The sequence below is a fragment of the Neofelis nebulosa genome, chromosome 2, assembly GCF_028018385.1.
Source record: "Neofelis nebulosa isolate mNeoNeb1 chromosome 2, mNeoNeb1.pri, whole genome shotgun sequence".
NCBI classification, from domain to species: domain Eukaryota; kingdom Metazoa; phylum Chordata; class Mammalia; order Carnivora; family Felidae; genus Neofelis; species Neofelis nebulosa.
Window position 1 is genome coordinate 90814816 of NC_080783.1, and position 18968 is coordinate 90833783.

An 18968-nucleotide genomic window follows, 5' to 3' on the forward strand; every position below is an offset into this window, starting at 1 on the left:
AAGGATGATTTAATTTTGAAAATCTATTAAAGCAATTCATCATATTATCAAATTAAAGGGGAAAAACGAATACATGAGAGAAAAACAGCTTTTTATAAAATTCAATATCCATCTGTGACATAAAGTGTTAACAAACATAGTGCTAGAACAGAATTTCTTTGAATTGATAATAGATATTTAATCAAACTGGTAAAATATATTGTACTCACTGGTGAAGCATTAGATAAATTCCCTTAAAGTTAAGGACAATAAAAAAAAAAAAAAACAACTCCATTTCTTCATTACTAGTCATCATTTTACTGGAGGGTTGAGCAAATCAAGTGAAATAAAAAGAAAGAAAAAGGACATGGTAATTTATTATTTACAAGTAATAAAATTGTGTATAAAATCAAAGAGAATCTAGAAACTATTGCAACTAATAAAATATATCAGAGAATTAGAAGTAGGTATTAATATTCATAGAAGAGTAAAGGCTAAGATTATTCAAGGCAATGAAGAAAAAATATGAACAAGGAATTTACTTACAGTATATCAAGATTTAATTAAAGCAAAAGTATTTGAAACACCATGATATATTGCAGAGCTAGATAAACACACCAAAGGAAAGCAGTAGAGAATCTATATACAAATTCCCACGTATATTTGGGAACCACGTAATCAGGAAGTAACTATATCACATTAGAGGAGAATATGGGACATTTAAAAATAGTATTGTGATAATTGGATACTCATATGGAAATAAAGTAGGTCTGTACCTCACTCTATCCACAATAATCAAACTTTTGCACTCTTATACAAATATAGGAAAATATCATTGTGAATCTAACATAGAAAACAAATAAGACCCAATAAGCACAAACTATAAATATGTACAAATATGGCTAGATTGTTCTTTGAAAACTATAGCCAAACTATTATATACATAGTAGGAATACAAGTGATGTATTTACCAAGATATTAACACACACAGACAGTAAAAGATATTTAATCAGAATATACAAAGAACTTCTAAAGCTTAGTAAGGACAAATCAATACAATTGGAAAAGGGGACAAAGTTCTGAACGATCAATTTACATAAGAATCCAAAAGGCAAATACACATATTACAAGATGCTCATCATTACTGTTGATCAGTGAAATGTACATTACAACAACATTATATAATTTCTCACCTTTCAGATTGGGAAGAAAAGTGTTTTAAAAATCTATAAGGCTAGTTGCTGGCAAAGATGCAGTAAAATGATCATTTTTATAGGTTGCTTAGGAGATCATAAATTATAACTACCACAAAACTCAATTTTGCAAAATAATCAAGTTGAAGATGCTCCTATCTCATATTTTAATGTCCATCAGTTTTGCTTCTACTTGTAGTACTCTAGACAAACTCTTTCAGAAGTTTATCTGGAAATCGAAATATGTAACCGGAGGGAAAATAAATGGATTTCCTTCAGTAGGGAGACAGATAAATTAACTCTAGTGTATTACTGCAATAAAATTCTATATAGTAATTAAAATGAATGAAGTATCTCAGATGGAGATAAAGCTGAAATGCATAAGATAAAATGCAACTTGTATGAAAAACAAGTGGCAAATATATATTTAACACTATTACATACATTTTGTAAATTTTCAAAGCACAAATAAGTATATATGTAATACAGTTCCAGTAAAAGTATGAAAGTCTAAATGTAGTAGAATAGTTCATCTAAAAGAAATAAAATATAGAAAGACCATGATAAACCAAAGGTATGTTCTAGTAACTGCAACAAGATCCCTTTGGGGTACAGAAGTAAGCCTAATGGGCACAGGATGAGATAGGCTTGGTGGTGTAAGGTTTGGGGGGGCATGTTGAATGGAAACTAAATTATACAATGGATGACAATCAGAACTGTGTTTTTTTTTTAATTTTTAATTTTGGTTATATTTATAGATCTAGATGTAGATATAACCAAGTCTACCATACTGACTATTTTTAAATATACTGGTTAAGGACATTAAATGCATCACATTGTTGTTCAATCATCACCACTATCTATGACCGGAACAGTTTTCATCTTCCAAAACTCAAATTCTGCACCCATTAAATACCAACTCACCATTCCCTCCCACCCCTGGTAGCCACTATTGCACTGTCTTTATGAATTTGACAACTCTAAGTGTCATTCTACACAAGTAGAATTATACAATATTTGTCCTTATGTGTCTGGCTTATTTTAGTATAATGTCTTCAAGGTTCTTTCATGTTATAGCATGGATCAGAATTTCATGATTATTGGAGGTTAAACATATTCCATTTTATGTATATACAACATTTTGTTTATCCCTTCATTTACTACTGGACATTAGAGTTGTTCCACTCTTTGCCTATTGTGAATAATGCTGGTTTGAATAAAAATATACAAATACCTGTTTAAGTCCTTGCTTTCAATTCTCTCTTTTAAAGTTTATTTATTTATTTTGAGAGAGAGAGTGAGAGTGTGCTCACATGCACACACACATGTGCATGAGTAAGGGAGGGGCAGAGAGAGAGGGAGAGAGAGAGAGAGAGAGAGAGAGAGAGAGAGAGAGAGAGAGAATCCCAAACAGGCTCCTCCCAGCTGTCAGCCCATAGCCTGATGCGGGACTCGATCTCACGAACCATGAGATCATGACCTGAGCTGAGATCAACAGTAGGATGCTTAACCAACTGAGCCACCCAGGCACCCTTCAGTTCTCTTTTATATTTATTCAGAAGTTGAATTGCTAGATCAAATGGTGATTCTATGTTAAGTATTTTGAGGAACCCCCCACATTGTTTTCCACAGTGACCATGCCTTTTTAGATTCTATCAGCAAGCAACGTGCAGAATTCCAATTTCTTCATATTCTGACTAGCCTTTTTTTTTTTCCCCATAATACGCCACTCCACTGGGTGTGAGGTGATATCTCATTGTGGTTTTGATTTACATTTTCCTAATGATTAATGATGTTGAGCATCTTTTCATATATTTAGGGTAAGAGAAAAGGGAGACTAAGGAAGAGAAAAAGACAAGGGGTCTTCTGTAACCAATCTGATATGCGTTAGGTCAGAGCCCTGTGGACAAGGACCATTCTTCCCATTTCTGCAGAGAATATGGCCAATGAGGACCAATGGGAAGCAGCAGGATGCTGGTCTGTCATTGGGCATTACAGGCTCAGTAGGATAGTCATCCCTTAGAGAAGCATTAGCTGAGTACACATGGAGACGGTGCCCTGCTCAGTGGGCATGGAGTCGCCCAGTACAGGCTGAGAAGACCCCTATGGCAGATGAATATGAATATGGGTTGTTAGAGACCACATGTGAAATCCTCTTGGGGACAACCAGCAGTAATAGTGGAGATGCATAAAGGACAAGATTAAACAAATGCAGATGGAAGCATAGAGGGCGTTTCAGATTTCTCACTGAATGCATGTTTTATCATAGGAATGACTCTGCGTGTATACTGTGCAACATGTAGAATAATATTTGGAAGACTAGAGCTGAAAGGCAGAGCATCAGGATTGTTTCCCTAAAATGAAATTACCTCAAATTTTGACCTTCTGGAAATCATTTGACCTTTTTTTTTTTTTTGAAAATTTTTAATGTTTATCTTTTGAGAGAGAGACGGGGGGGGGAGGGGAGGGGCAGAGAGAGGGGCAGACACAGAGGCAGGATCCAGGCTCTGAGCTGTCAGCACCCAGCCTGACAAGATGTGGGGCTCGAACTGACAAACAAGAGATCATGACCTGAGCTGAAGGCAGCACTTAACCAACTGAGCCACCCAGGCGCCCCTGAAATCATTTGACCTTTTAAAGTCTTACTTTCTTTTCACAAAACATTTGGGGAATAAGACATATCACATCTTTTTCTTTTAATATTCATTTATTTTTGAGAGAGAGAGAGAGAGAGAGAGAGAGAGAGAAAATGTAAGTGGGGGAGGGGCAGAGAGAGAGGAAGACCCAGAATCTGAAGCAGGCTCCAGGCCCTGACCTGTCAGCACAGAGCCCAATGCGGGGCTCAAACCCACAAACTGAGATCATGATCTGAGCCGAAATTGGACGCTTAACCAACTGAGCCACCCAGGCGCCCCAGATGTATCCTATCTTTTTACAGGGCTTTTATAAAGCTACATAAAGGTAATAAGTGGGGGAAATCTTTGGAACAGTAGAAAGCATGCCAGATGTGATCATGCCAACGTTGACAACTAAAAGGAGACATGACAAACTCTAGTTCGCTCTCTGACAGTGCTGTATTATTAGCTGGAGGAGGTTGAAGAGCTATATGTCTGCTGCAAGTCTAGTGCCAGTCTGGAGCAGACTAAGAATGACTTCCTGCTTTCTAAAGAGTATAAGTAGTGTGCTTTTTGTCAAGGAGTAAAATCTAGAATTTATAGGCTAAGAGAAACAGTTGTATTTCTTAATGTGAATTGCTGTCTCAACTACACATGACACAGTGTGGATGGACCAAGAAACACTTTGCCAGGACCTTCAGAAAAGATTCTGGGAAGTCCCACTGCTATTTATTTTGAAGTTTTAGGTTCCCAAATGAGTACCAAGTTAGAATTTAGTATTCTGCACATAACATCAACCATAACATCTCCAATACGTATACAAGTGAAAATTAGGTAATCAGCAATATGTGGAAATAAAACTGACATACTCAGAGGATGCAAAAGGATACGAGTCTGTCATCCAGTGTTCTAAAACTGACACGTCTCTGACAATTGATGACAGTGAAAAAAAACCTGCTGCTTTGTGCCCGAGATGACTCAATGCCATGATTCTTTCAGAATCAAAGAAATGTCAGCTATTATTAGTATTAACAGAAAGCTTAAATATGTGGTAGAGCAAAATGCCCCAGTAACATTCTACTTGATTCATGTTTTTCAAAAGCCCAATTTTTTGGCCTCAATTGGTGATGGATTCTACTATATAAAAGGATTGTTGATCTCTGGTTCTTATCAGAAGAAATGCAGTGGGTGGAAATATAAATTGTGAGCAATTTACATTGGTTTACGCTCTGTTGCTCATTTGAGAAAAAATTAAATACATTGCTTATATTATCTGTTATTATGGTCATCAACCAAACAGTTATGATTTATCAGAAATATAGCACGCAATAAGAATTTAAAAGACTCTCCCCCCCCCCCCCCCCCCCGCCATCATCTGTGAGATTGTGTGTTTGGCAAAATACTGAAAGTACAGGGAGAGTGGTGCTGGGGAATAGGTTGGTGGGGAAGGTGTCAAGAAATTTAGCAATTTGATTCCATAAATATTTCTTTTTGTGCCCAGGGTGTGCTGGGTAGTATTCTAGGTGCTGGGGATATCAACTAACAAAATCCAAGTATTTCCACTTTTGTGACTCCTACATTATAGCTGGGGGACACAGATAAGAACAAACAAATAAATAACACAAAGAAAATAGGATCAGAATACAGGGCACCAAAAATGCAAGTGTGGGGGAAGAATGGCAATTTTAGATAAAGAATTCAAAGTAGGCATCACAAGGATGGTGACATTTGTGTAAAATCCTAAAAGAGGTCGGGAAATTAGCCACTTAGGTTATATGGGTAATGAGCTTTCCTGGCAGAGGTAATAATCTGTGCAAAGGCCCTGATTCAAAATGTGCCCATTGTGCTCTAGAAACAGTAATGACTAGAGTGTTGGAGCAGGGTAAATGAGGAGCAGGAAGAAGAAGAAAAGGTGGGGAGCATCATGCAAGGACTCATAGGCCTTTGGAAGGTTTTGGTTGTGTCCTCACGCTGGAGCTGTGGAAGGCTGTAGCAGAGGTCTGCCTTGTGTGTTAACAAGAATTATTCTTGCAGGATAGTCTATGGGGCAAAGAGAGAAGCAGGGAGACCAGGTAGGAGGCTTTTGCAGAAATTATAGTAACTCACACCAGAAAGGCGAGAAGATTAAGAGTGGTTCACCATCTGAGGTTTACTAGGTGGGCCCAGGAATATGATACTTGGAACCTGACTGCAATGAAATCTAAAATTCAAGATAAAAAAGTGGTGACATATTTTGGAATCAAAGGCCTGGGGAGACAGTTTTACTTTTGTCTCCTTTTCATAATGTTTTCTCTTCTCACATCGGGATCTATTTTTTTTTTTTTCTGCTTGAAAATCATTACTAATTTGGAGAAAAGATGCCAAATCATCCATAAACTTTCAATAGATGCCCTTGCATTCATGGAGCACTGCCCCTGTTGCCCTGAAGCTAACAGCGGGATGCATAATGCATGATGCACTCCAAGCCTTACATAAATACACATAACACTTTAGCAGTTAAGAGGATGGAGCTATTAAAGAAAACAATGTGGGTGTAAAACAGTTTTGCAGAGATTAAAAAATTTTAAGCCAGGAGCTTTTTCTAAAAGAACAGATTGGATTTCTGATTAGAGATTGGAGGGAATGATAATTGAAATACTCATTTCAATACCAATAGAGTAACATGTGTGAATCTGTCCAACTCATATTTGGTTTGGCTAGAAAGAGAAACAAATAGCGATCACGTATCTCCTTTAAGGGCATAACTTGCTTATTTTTCTCCACCTTGTAGCCTCATTCTTCTGAAATGGATATTTAAACAGTGTACAGTTTACACTTCCCATTTTTTTTTCATAATTTTACTTTGAAGCTCATGGAGATATGACTTAATGGTTGAAAGAATGAGCATTAAAAAAAAAGACAAGGAAACATTTTGTGTAATGACATGCTGATTTCTTCATCTACTGCAGCAACCATTGCTTTAACCTCACTGATTGTCTTGTTATTATTACTGAAAATGGCAGATAGGCACAGGCTTTTGATTAATCAGCATGCTTCATCTGCGATCAAAAATCTCTAGGTTGCATGTTCACATTGCAGAGCAGTCTGTTCCAAGAAGGGAACTTTTTCTGAGCACTCTTCTGATGGATAATCTCAAAATCCATTGTCCCTGGAATATTTTTTTGCCTTCCTGTTTTTTCACTTTGACTAAAGTAAAAAACGTATTGCATTTTCGAAATGTCAGAGTTCAGGAACCTAGATGCAGAAAAGCAAGTTGGACAGTATTGAGAGGAAGGAAGAGGAAGATTCTCTCACACATACTCTGTGACTTTTAATTCTTTTAATGGTTGTCTAAAGTTGCAATATTCATTTACACTTCAGGTACACTTTCAGTAGCACTGTACTGCTTCCCTGGTAGTGTAGGCAACTCATTACAGAGTATTCCCAATTCTTCCCTCTCATCCATTATTACATTGCTGTAATTTATTTCCCTTATCCATGAGCATCACCCGATACATTGTGCTGTTATTATTTTAAACAAACTGCTATCAGCTCCATTAAGAATAAGAAAAAAAAAATATCTTCATTTATTACTTCTCTAATGCTCTTTTTTTCCCCTTTAACATAGATCTGAGCCATAACATTTTCTGACCTATATATTTTTTTTCTTTTCTAGGAAGAACTTAACATATCTTGCAAATCAATTCTGCTGACAAATTTCCTTAATATTTGTCTGACAAAGTATTTCTTCTTTAATTCTGAAGGATAATTTTGCTGGTTATGCAATTCTAGTGTGTTTTTAATCTTTTAGAACTTCAAATATCTCACTCTACTCTCCTCTTGCTTGCATGGTGTCTGAAGAAGTGTGATATGACTCGTATTTTTGTTCCTCTGTGGGTGAAGTGTCCCCCCGACCCCCTCCACTTCACAAACCTGGCTTCTTTTCAAGGCTTTCCTTTGTCTTTGGTTTTTTGAAATTTATATATAATATGCTAGGTGTAATTTTTTAAAATATATTTATTTAGCACCTCATTCAGAGATTATCCTGGAGATGTGGTTTTCTGTCCGTCGTTAATTTTGGAAAATACCCAGCCATTTGTATTTAATATTTCACCTGTTTCTTTCTCTCTTTCTCTTCCTTCTGGTATATCCTTTGCATGTAAGGTGCACTTTTTGTAAATGTTCCACACTGCTTGGATATTCCAGTTTTGTTTTGTTTTTTTTTTCCCATTCCTTTTTCTCTTTGTTTTTCCACTTGGGAAGTTTCTGTTAACCTCTTTAAGATCACTCTTTCTTTGGCCATATCCAGTCTACTGATAAAGCCCATCAAAGCATTCCTCATTCCTATCACATTGTTTTTTATTTCTAAGATTCCTTTTTGATTCTTCTTAGAGTTTCCATCACTCTGCTTCCATTACATATCTGTTCTTGCATGCCGCCTCCTTTTTCCAGGAGAGCCCCTAGAATTTAATCATAATTTAAAAATTCCAAGTTTGATAATTATAAATTTTCAGCCACATCTGAACCTGGACTTGATGATTGCATTATCTCTTCAGATAATTTTTTGCCTTTTAGTATGACTTGAAATTTTTTGTTGCCAGTCCTACATGATGTACTAGGTAAAAGAAACTGGAGTAAATAGTCCTTTAGTGTGACATTTTTATGTTTATCTGGTTAGGAATTCAGCTGTGTTTACCGTCTTCTGTAGCTATAATATCAGAGGCTAAAATTTCTTCTAGTATTTTTGCTTTTTTTCTCTCCCATTGTTTTGGGTTTATTTAGAGACCTTTTGTTAAACAGAGTCTGGAGATTGCAGTTTTTCAGCTGTAATTTTCTATTATCACATAGGAGCCCTGTTGATGTAGGTAGTTAGGTGGTTAAGTATTATTTAGGTGGTTAGATGATTACATCTTAGTATTTTAGTCAAGTATGTTCCTGGGCTGTGACCTTCACAGTGTTTCTCAGTCCCTGTTCCAGTTGTCTCCACCACCCCACCTTCCCCCACTACCCTGCCCTGGGCGACAGTGGAGGGTACTTAGGTGAGCCAGGAAGGCTAAAACAGGCTGGAGTTGGGTACTTTCCTTCCTCCAGACAAGTTAGACTTTGGTGAAACCTAAGTGTGTTAGTCTTTGGTACTGTGTTTTCTTTTCTTTTTTATTTATTTATTTTAAAAAAAATTTTTTTTTTTAATGTTTTTTATTTATTTTTGGGACAGAGAGAGACAGAGCATGAACGGGGGAGGGGCAGAGAGAGAGGGAGACACAGAATCGGAAACAGGCTCCAGGCTCCGAGCCATCAGCCCAGAGCCTGACGCGGGGCTCGAACTCACGGACCGCGAGATCGTGACCTGGCTGAAGTCGGACGCTTAACCGACTGCGCCACCCAGGCGCCCCTGTGTTTTCTTTTCTTAAAGACAGGCATTGTTAAAGAGAACATAGAATTCTGGGGATATTAAAAAAATGGTTATTATTATTATTTTTTACCATATTCCTGCCAGAAGCACAAGGAGATTTTTTTTCTCCCATCTTCACGGTGAGAACCTTGTGGAGCTCTTGGAGGTAAAATTTACAAAACTATGGGGTCCCTCAAGACTGCCCCCCAATTTTTAACTCCCAAGCTAGTCCACATTGATCCTCCAGTCAATGTAAGTATAGTTTAAGTGTTCCTTCTGGTACCGGCTCTAGCTGCAGGAATCTGCTCCTGGGCTTCTAGGCCTGGTAAGCTGTGATGCTCTTTATCTGCGTGTCTCTACTGTTTGGATGACAGCATTGTGTCCTTTGACCACAATTCTTTAGTGGATTTAAGAAGAGTTGTTGGTTTTTAGTTTATTCGGGTTTTCTCTTGTTGTGAAGATGAGAGTGAAGACTTTCAAGTTTTTTATGTGTCAAATTGGAAACTACAAGTCCTCACTCTGTAACTTTTGAAAATCATTAGGTCATTACAATAACATTCCATCAATGAGAGGCAGTTTGACCTTATGGCATAAGCTCTGACTTTAAATAAGTTCTACTTGTGATGCTTACTGTTACTCACCTCCTTATCTGAATGTTTATATTACCTGACTCAAAGAGTTGTGTAAATATGACATTCTATAAAGAATATATACATATAAACCACAGTAAATTTCATATATTAAAAAATAAATAAATAAATAAATTAAAAAAAAAAAAAGAATATATACATAGATTACTTAGCGGATAGTATTTGTTCAAACAAATGTTAGTGTCTTCCCTTTCTTGATTTTCTGTGAAGAATGAATTGAAGGTTATTCGCAGCTGGGAGGCAGATAAGAAAACAAATCCTGGTTCTCTCTCTCTCTCTCTCTCTCTCTCTCTCTCTCTCTCTCTCTTTCCTCTTCACTCAAGCTCTCATTTGCTTCTTTTCTCAGACACCGCTCCTGTAGCTCCATTGTACAATAACACTATACTCCACAGCATGCCACAGATCTGAAAACTTTCAAAGATTCTTCTTTTTGGAATTTATATTCTTATTTCCCAAGTTCATGTTTTGAGTTCATTATGTGAGAGCAAATATCCCTATATTCTGGTACTTTGCCCACATTCTCTCCTCATGGAGTTGTTGGGATTCTTCCTTAATTAGCATGAGAAATAAGTGAACTCTCTATCACCAACTGTCAGTATTAGGTTGAAGTTGTTCTGGGGAACACTTGCAAAAAAAAAATTCTCCAGGTGTTAATGACTGTGCTGTGACAAGCTTCAGCAGTTGTTAGAATGAACTCAGTATTTCAAGATGAATGTAACTGCAGAAGAACTCCATGTTATTAGGGGTTGAGTGATGATTGCAATCATTATCACAACATGGGATGATTTTTAGGTAATGTGAAAATTGTCCCTGAAAGCCATAAGCTTTGTGAATCCATGTATATATTTAAGTATAAAATGAGCATATGCAGGTGAAATAATCTATTAGCTGAAGAGCTTTAAGCCATAAAATATGAAATTAAAGCAATGTAATATTAAAGCAGAAACAAAACAACTCTTCTATGAAAATGGAGACAGCTTTGTCTAGGGTCATCCGTTACTGCAAAGGCACAATAATTTTAATAGAAAGATAGAAATACTGTGGCCTTGTAACTATTCCTTTTTTAATGGTGGAATGCAATTTCTGTAGGTTTGGGGGAATTTCTGCAGATGGTGTCATGAGTGAAGCAAAATATTCTATTTATTTATTTTTTTTGTATTACTGTAGCACAACTCAATAAAGTATCTTCTTTCCAGCTCATCCTGCTTTCCTAACCTCTTCATTATTACATTTTTCTTCTATTATCGTGATTTTATTGTCTCTTTTATTCCACTTTCTTCCTTAAAAGTATATTTCAAAAGAATGGATATCCTTAACAGTCTTTTACTGACACTTTTTTTTTTCAAGTGGGGGTGGAGTTTGTCTTTGGTGTTGGCATTATTATATGGAATAAAGTGGTACAATATCCAGACTATGGAGCCCCACTAGTGCTGATCTGTACAGAAAGACTCTAACACATTTTTAGGATATAAGAAAGGTAGAAAGCCTCCATCCCAAAAATGACACTATAGAGTATCTATTAGAAAAGACCGTTTCATTTTATTTATGTCTAAGTAGTGTTCAAATTCACTTCTCAAGCAGCAGTACATGCCCCATGACACTATTTGTCATTTGGTGTCCCACCAATAGGTTAAATAGAGTGTTCCAGAGATTAATTTTCTACTTGTATAATATCTTGCCTCTGAAGTGATTAATGCATTTTATTTCATTAAAAGGCACTACCTACACAGTATACATAAAGATGATCAAATATTCATTATCAATGCTAATCAGGAAACCAGTAGTATGAAATATCTCAAAAGGTTATGAGTAAAAACATTATTTCTGTATGGTTTTGGAAAAGGGTTTTGAGTTTGCACTTGATGTGTGTGTGAATGAACCCTGACCTGTCACCTCATTTTAAATTAGATTGTTGTGATGAATAGGTGGGGATAAGTGGACACAGTTTGCTTAGTACTATTTCTTATTGTTAATTTCCATTAAGTATATAGGGAAACTTGCCTAGAAAAAACTGAAAATGAAGCTAAAAAATGAAAAGAAGGAAGAGGGGCGCCTGGGTGGCGCAGTCGGTTAAGCGTCCGACTTCAGCCAGGTCACGATCTCGCGGTCCGTGAGTTCGAGCCCCGCGTCAGGCTCTGGGCCGATGGCTCGGAGCCTGGAGCCTGTTTCCGATTCTGTGTCTCCCTCTCTCTCTGCCCCTCCCCCGTTCATGCTCTGTCTCTCTCTGTCCCAAAAATAAATAAAAAACGTTGAAAAAAAAAAAAAAAAAAAAAAAAAAAAAAGAAAAGAAGGAAGAAACATAGTGCTGAATGTCCCCACACCCCTCTAAAATTGCAGCATTATCTGTATACATTTCGCGTGCTGGAAAGGATGAGCAATAGCTAGCTAAGGATTTGGGCTTCTAAGATCCACTGCTGGAAAGAAAACCTGAGAGAGTGGAAAACACAAAGGTAAATAAGAGTCAGAAAAAAAACCAAAGGGCAACATCATGGGAAAAACAATCTAAAAATAGTATTTATTATATATTATCAAGAATTGACTTTGCATTTGTATTGTTAAGAGGGAGACATTTGCAGATTCAATATACTTATTTAAATGCCTACTGTGCAAAAGTACTGTGCCAGGTATTAACCATAATCTTTATATTTTTCACATTTCATTTCAATTGCTTTCGTACGTCTCGTGCAAAACATAACAATGTAAACTTGAGAAGACTTCTTTGTTCTTTTAGGCTATTAAAATAAGTTATATTAGCAATAGTCAAACCAACTGCCACCCTCCTGGTGAAGAGAGAACCATCCTGTTGTATGATATCAGTCCTCATAGCAGAGGGGTTCTCCCTTTTTTTTTTTCCTTCATAAACAAAGAGAAGGGGAATAGTTTGTTGCTTATCAGGATGTTTATCACCTTTTTTTTTTTTTTTTTGCTTATACAAGCAATGGAAATCTCATGAAACAAGGAAATAGCAACTTTTTAAAAGTTTATTTATTTATTTTGAGAGAGACAGAGGAGGGAAGGAGAGAGAGTGCAAGCAAGTGGGAGAGGGGCAGAGAGAGAATCCCAGTCAGGCTTTGCACTGTCAGTGAGAGCATGGTGTGGGGCTCAAACTGTCTAACTATGAGATCATGACATGAGCCAAAGTCAGATGCTTAACTGGTTGAACCATCCAGGTGCCCCAGAAATAACAATTTTCTAAGCATCTTTTAACGTGCCTCTGTAATTCTCTCCCCAGTTTTCTTCCTGGTGGCTTAATTTAGCATTTAAAAAAATTGAATAAAATGTTTAATAAAAATTATTTTTAAGGAAAGTTGAAACAAAGATTGCATCACTGGCAATTTCATTATTATTCTTTGCAAAACACAAACACAGGGCACATGTTCATTAGATAATATCTAATGTAAGTCCAAATATTACAACTATGAAAGACAGAGTCCTTTCCTCGATGCTAAAGACTTAGGAAGTTTCATTCATGACAGTCTTGACTGGCATAATGTGTGCAAAAAGTTTACATTTTTGGGATACTAAGTAAAAATGAGCTATCACAAATGTATATTTTAGGAAAATAGTATGTTATTATGTTAACGTTTGAATAGATCCATAATTTTAAGTATGGAATTAGCAAACTGATGTGTCGTGTAATTTTTATTGTTTTTTCTAGATGGCTTTTTTTCTTAATGAATAAAAAAAAAAAATCTCCTAAAACAGTTTGGATGTCTGCTCAACTGAGTTCTTAAAAGTAGGAATGAGTTAGGGCTGTAAATATCATTAGCGGCGGAATGGTCCAAAACAATAATTTTTACATTATTCTTGTCATATGGGAGAATTGCAAGACAAGTCATAAACTAACAAAACTGTCTTTATTTAAATTAATTGGAATTGTCAATGGTTGATATCCTGGTATTTTCTTTATTTAAACCAGCATAAGCATGTCCTGGATTATGAATCAGGAGACTTAGATTCTATCACTGATGAGCTCTGTGACTTTGTCTATTTTACATAAGTTATCTTGGAACCCAGTTTCCTCATCCCATGTATCAACAAGTGTCAGTGGCTCCACCCAGATCCCCTTGGATCCTTTTACTGTTTCTGTATGATCTTTCCTCAACATCTGTGTTCTTTCACTTCTAGGGACCTGTACTTCTGCTGCTCCTTATAAGTAACATAGGACATGTTTTGCTGGAAAATGCAGGGCCAACAGTGTATGGGAATTTATGTTGCCCTGCAGCAGCTTTTAGCCAAAAACTGACTTGTGCAGAAATGTGAGGGCACAGTCCCTTCGTTTCTGGTTAGAATAAACTCTGAGGTGTTGTTTACACTCTAAAGCTCACCTTCATGATTAGTCTGATGGTAGGACTTTGCTTGAAATCACACCCTTTTTGGCTTCTTCCCTTCTTGCTTCTTGTATTTCTTTACCTGCCTGAGGGTACTTCCTTAATGCATCAGTTGCAAATCTTCATCTGAGTTTCTTCAAAACACAATCCAAGACACCTACAAAATCAGATGCTAGAATGAAGTCTGTTTCCCGTCTAATACTCTATGATTTAAATTATAGTTTAAAATATATATGCATTTAGTGACAGACCATATCAGTATTCTGTACTCATTTCTAGTGAACAAAGAGCAGTAACAACATCATCCCTTAGTCAATTTGATTTCTATGTTATAGAAAAGAAACTACGATTACCCTTGTACCTACGAGGATATTCATAAAAATTAAAGGGACATGTTATTTTGGTAGAGTGTCTGTTGACATAAAACTCTTATTGGGATTGTTTTGAGATTAGGGAAGAGAGAAATTATGTATGTAATTATACAAAGTTGACACTAAATTACCTGAGATTGAGGGTAAAGAGATTTTCTTTGTAGTTTTCACATGCTGGTTCCCAGGAAGAAAGAAAATCATGACGAGCCTTTGTCAGTAGATTTTAGGTTTTGTGTCGTGATGTGTTTGTTTCTTTAAGGAAGAGAAAGAACTTCAAGCAATTTATGATCAGAGAACAGTGTCAATTGACAAGAATGCAAAGACACAGTAGGTGTGTCTACTCCCAGTATCATCCAAATGAAATGTGGAAACCTAAAAGTTGGATTCTAGTTGAGCTGCATAAATGAAGGCAACTTCTTAGAAATAAGCAGTGATATTTAGCAATGCAAGGTATGTGTGCTCATGGTTCTATAATCCTTATGTTGAGAAATGAAAGAAGAGAAATATGTCAATAACTTAGAGACCACACATTTACATAATATACATTAGGTGTATAGCATTCCTACTGGTTTTTTTCCAGGTCCTTTTTTTTTAGGTTTGGCTGAGACTTCTGGATAATGCAATGATTATGATGAGTTGTGTAATTATGACACAGATAGTTTCTATTTATTTAAATATAACTATCTGACAGGGATGCCTGGGTGGCTCAGTCAGTTAGGCATTTGACTCTTGATTTTGGCTCAGATCATGATCTCATTGTTTGTGAATTCGAGCCCTGCATTGGACGCTGCTCTGACAGTACAGAACCTGCTTGGGATTCTGTCCCCTGTCTCGTCTCGTCTCGTCTCTTCTCTTCTCTTCTCTTCTCTTCTCTTCTCTTCTCTTCTCTTCTCTTCTCTTCTCTTCTCTTCTCTTCCCTTCCCTTCCCTTCCCTTCCCTTCCCTTCCCTTCCCTTCCCTTTTCTCTTCCCTTCACTTCTGTCTCTCTCTCCTCTCCCCGGCTTTCTCTCTCTCTCTCTCTCTCTCTCTCAAAAATAAATAAACATTAAAGAAATAACTATCTGACAGACACTTTATTAAGCCCTTTCTTTACATGTATTATCTAAGTCATTCTTGAACAACCCCGTGATGTAGGTATTACTAGCTACATTTTGATTTAAAGAGTTAACTTCATTTATTAATCGGTTTTTCCTTTTGTTGAACACCCACCTGTAATAAGCATTGTACTAGTTTCTGGTAATCAGTAATAAAGAATGTAGACTTGGTCTTTGTTTTCATGTGGCTTACACTTTAGGGAATACAGCTGCCCACATAAAGAACAGTGAATTTGAATTTAAACAGATCTTTCATATGCTGAATCTCACAGTCTTTACATTATCCTATGGTTTTTGACAAAAGAGTAATTGAAATTCTACAAAAGGTTACTACTGTCTTTTAACTCGATGAACACATAATAGATAAAATTATCCATTTATGGATTTAAGGTGTCTCCTTTTCCTCTTGGATCAGAATGTGATTGAAACTTTACTAGTTGGAGATTGATGCACCATGTTCATTTTGCATCTTAAACATTGTGTACAAAGTCCAGGTATTTGCCTGAGGTATCACGAATAGGAAAATGGACTAGAACACCTTCCCAGTCCAGAGCTTCTCATCAAGGTAGATTGCTGCTCACATAGATTGAATAAATTAGTCTGCTTTCTTTTCTTAGATAATGAGATCCAGATCCCCCCCCCCGCCCCCGCCTCTCACTCTCTCTCTCTCCCTTTTTTAAATTTTTTTCCAAGACAGAAACTCTGAGTTCTCAGTTGCAACAGATTTTTATTTTATTTTAGTATAAATGGTCCTACCATTATGTCCTTTCTTTGTAACTCACTTAGGTAGAGTGATTCCTGTAACACAGCACAGCATGTTAGAGTGAGGCCCAAACTCTAGAGAAGGACACACTGGACTTTCAGTCTTAGTTCTGTCCTTTATATATTTGTGTAATAAATCTTTAGAAAATTACTTAATCCCTCAAAGCCTTTTTGTTGCATTAAAAAATGAGGATAATAAAATCTACCTAACCAGTTACTGTGAAAATTGAAATGAAGTAATATATGTAAAATTTATAATAAAAGTAGAGAAACAAGTTTATTTCTCCAATGCTAAAGTATGTGGTACATAGTAAACACTACATGATTGGTAGTAATTATTTAAATACGAAATTAGGAAAATAATGTGTGGTTCCCCATGTTATTGAGGTCAGGTATAAGAAAATGATAGATTAGGAAAGTTAGAGATTTTCGGTATTTATGGTTTGCCATCACCTACCAGACTTAAACAGTACTGATAATACGTCATGCATATTTTTAATAATTGGAGTGTTTTATAAAACATTATATTGAACTCAATATAGTATTAGTTTTTAGCCTCAAGTATTTTGTTTTAATTGATAATTTGCATCCCTAAGTGACAAAAAAATTCTTATTTATAACTAAAAAATTTAAAGAAAATGTTATACATTTTTGAGTATAAGTGAAGAATGGGATACAGAAGGCAAAGTCTGAGGCTGATTTTTCTAAAGAGGTAAAAGATAGACACATTTGTTTTTATATGTACTGTTAACTGAAATGGGATACAATCTACCTTTATTCTGTTATGTTTCTATCATTCTGCATTAGTTATGATAATTATCATAATTATGCTCCTGTATTATCTTTTAACATCACTTTTATTATTCATTGTATGGCTACTGCAAATTTGACACAAACTTGTTTTCCAATTGGCCTCACCCAAAAGTTCATCTATTACTTTCAAGTAGAGAGGGAAAAAAGTACCCATTTTCTGATGCATCAATACTGTATTAGCAATCTTCTAAAAATTTGGCAATGTAAGTTATGGAAAATCTATCTTGTTGTCAGTTTAATTGCAGAGAGATTGATGACTCTCAGATTTATTGCTCATTTGTAGTTCCTCTTTTATGAATTGCCTATGTTTTATATTAATTTTCTTGTATGGTTGGGGAAATTATTTTATTTTTTTGTAAAGCTGTTTGTGTCATTTCTAATCTTGTTCTTTTATGCAGTTTGATTTTTAATTATGTTCTATTTTCTCAAATATGACTTCTAAATTAGTCACATTAATTTGTGGTTTCTGCCATTGGGCTAATGCATTAGAGATATTATATAAACAGTCACTTACATTTCATCCTAACAATTATGAGTTATTTCAACATAAAAACCTTTATTCTATCTGGAATTTATTTTGGTGAAATAGCTAAGTTATTTTTTAAAATGGATTTCCAATCGTTATACCATTTAGTAAATAATCCATTATTCTCCCCAACTATGTAAATATGTGCACAAAAATAGTTATATGTATTTGGATATCAAGTGTCACTCTTACTGTTTTAATTTTATAGCTTTATGATTATTTGTTTTCACATTTTTTCTGTAAGTTTGTGAATTTATTTTTTTTCACATGAACCTTAATATTTTATCCATTTGAAAATAAAATTCCATTGGGAATTTTATTGAAATTTACTTAAAGATTAATTTGGGGAAGAATATGTAATATAACTTCATTCCTATTAGATGTTTGTTAGTATCTCATGATGATCTTGTATTCAAGAGACTACAGATTGGAACCATTGCTTATAGGAGAATAATTTTCAAAATGTGATTATTGTTGTGATTCAAACTGTGTTCCAAAGTTCCCTAAAGATCTCATGGAGGTACTTTGAAGAATGTCACTGAGCCAGAGAAGACCAGAAGATAGAGAGAATGTGTATGTGTGTGTGTGTGTGTGTGTGTGTGTGTACATTCATATGCACAGATCTTCAACAAGATTAGCTCTACTTTAATTGTACTTTCATACTATATTTTATCTGAAGAAAGGTCCATATGATTGATGAATGGAGTTATAGACAAAAGAGAAGTTTCTAGGCATGTACTGCAGGACTTTACACTTAGCCGTATTTTGTTCTTCTTTGTATTTTTTAAAGCCAATGATATGGGGCACCTTGGTGGCTCAGTCAGTTAAGTCGCTAACTTCAGCTGAGGTCATGATCTCATGGTTCATGAGTTCAAGCCCCATATCAAGCTCTGCGCTGACAGCTCAGAGACTAGAGCCTCCTTCGGATTCTGTGACTCCCTCTTTCTATGACCTTCCCCTGCTTTCTCTCTCTCTCTCTGTCTCAAAAATAAATAAACATTAAAAAAATTAAAGGCAGTGACTTATTCATAAATAAATCAAAGGTTTATACTACTGTCTGACAAAATGGAGTGGAAGGAATAATAGATATATCAAGGACTAAATCAGGACCTCTCTCCTCCATAACATGACAAGTAAAACCCAAGGATAAATTTAAGAAAGGGTAATTTAAGGTGAATTGATAGAGGTTAGTACTTGGTTCTAAAATTCTAATAGCAGAGATTTAGGATTGGGGAGATGCAGCTTAGCAGCAGGACATCTACAA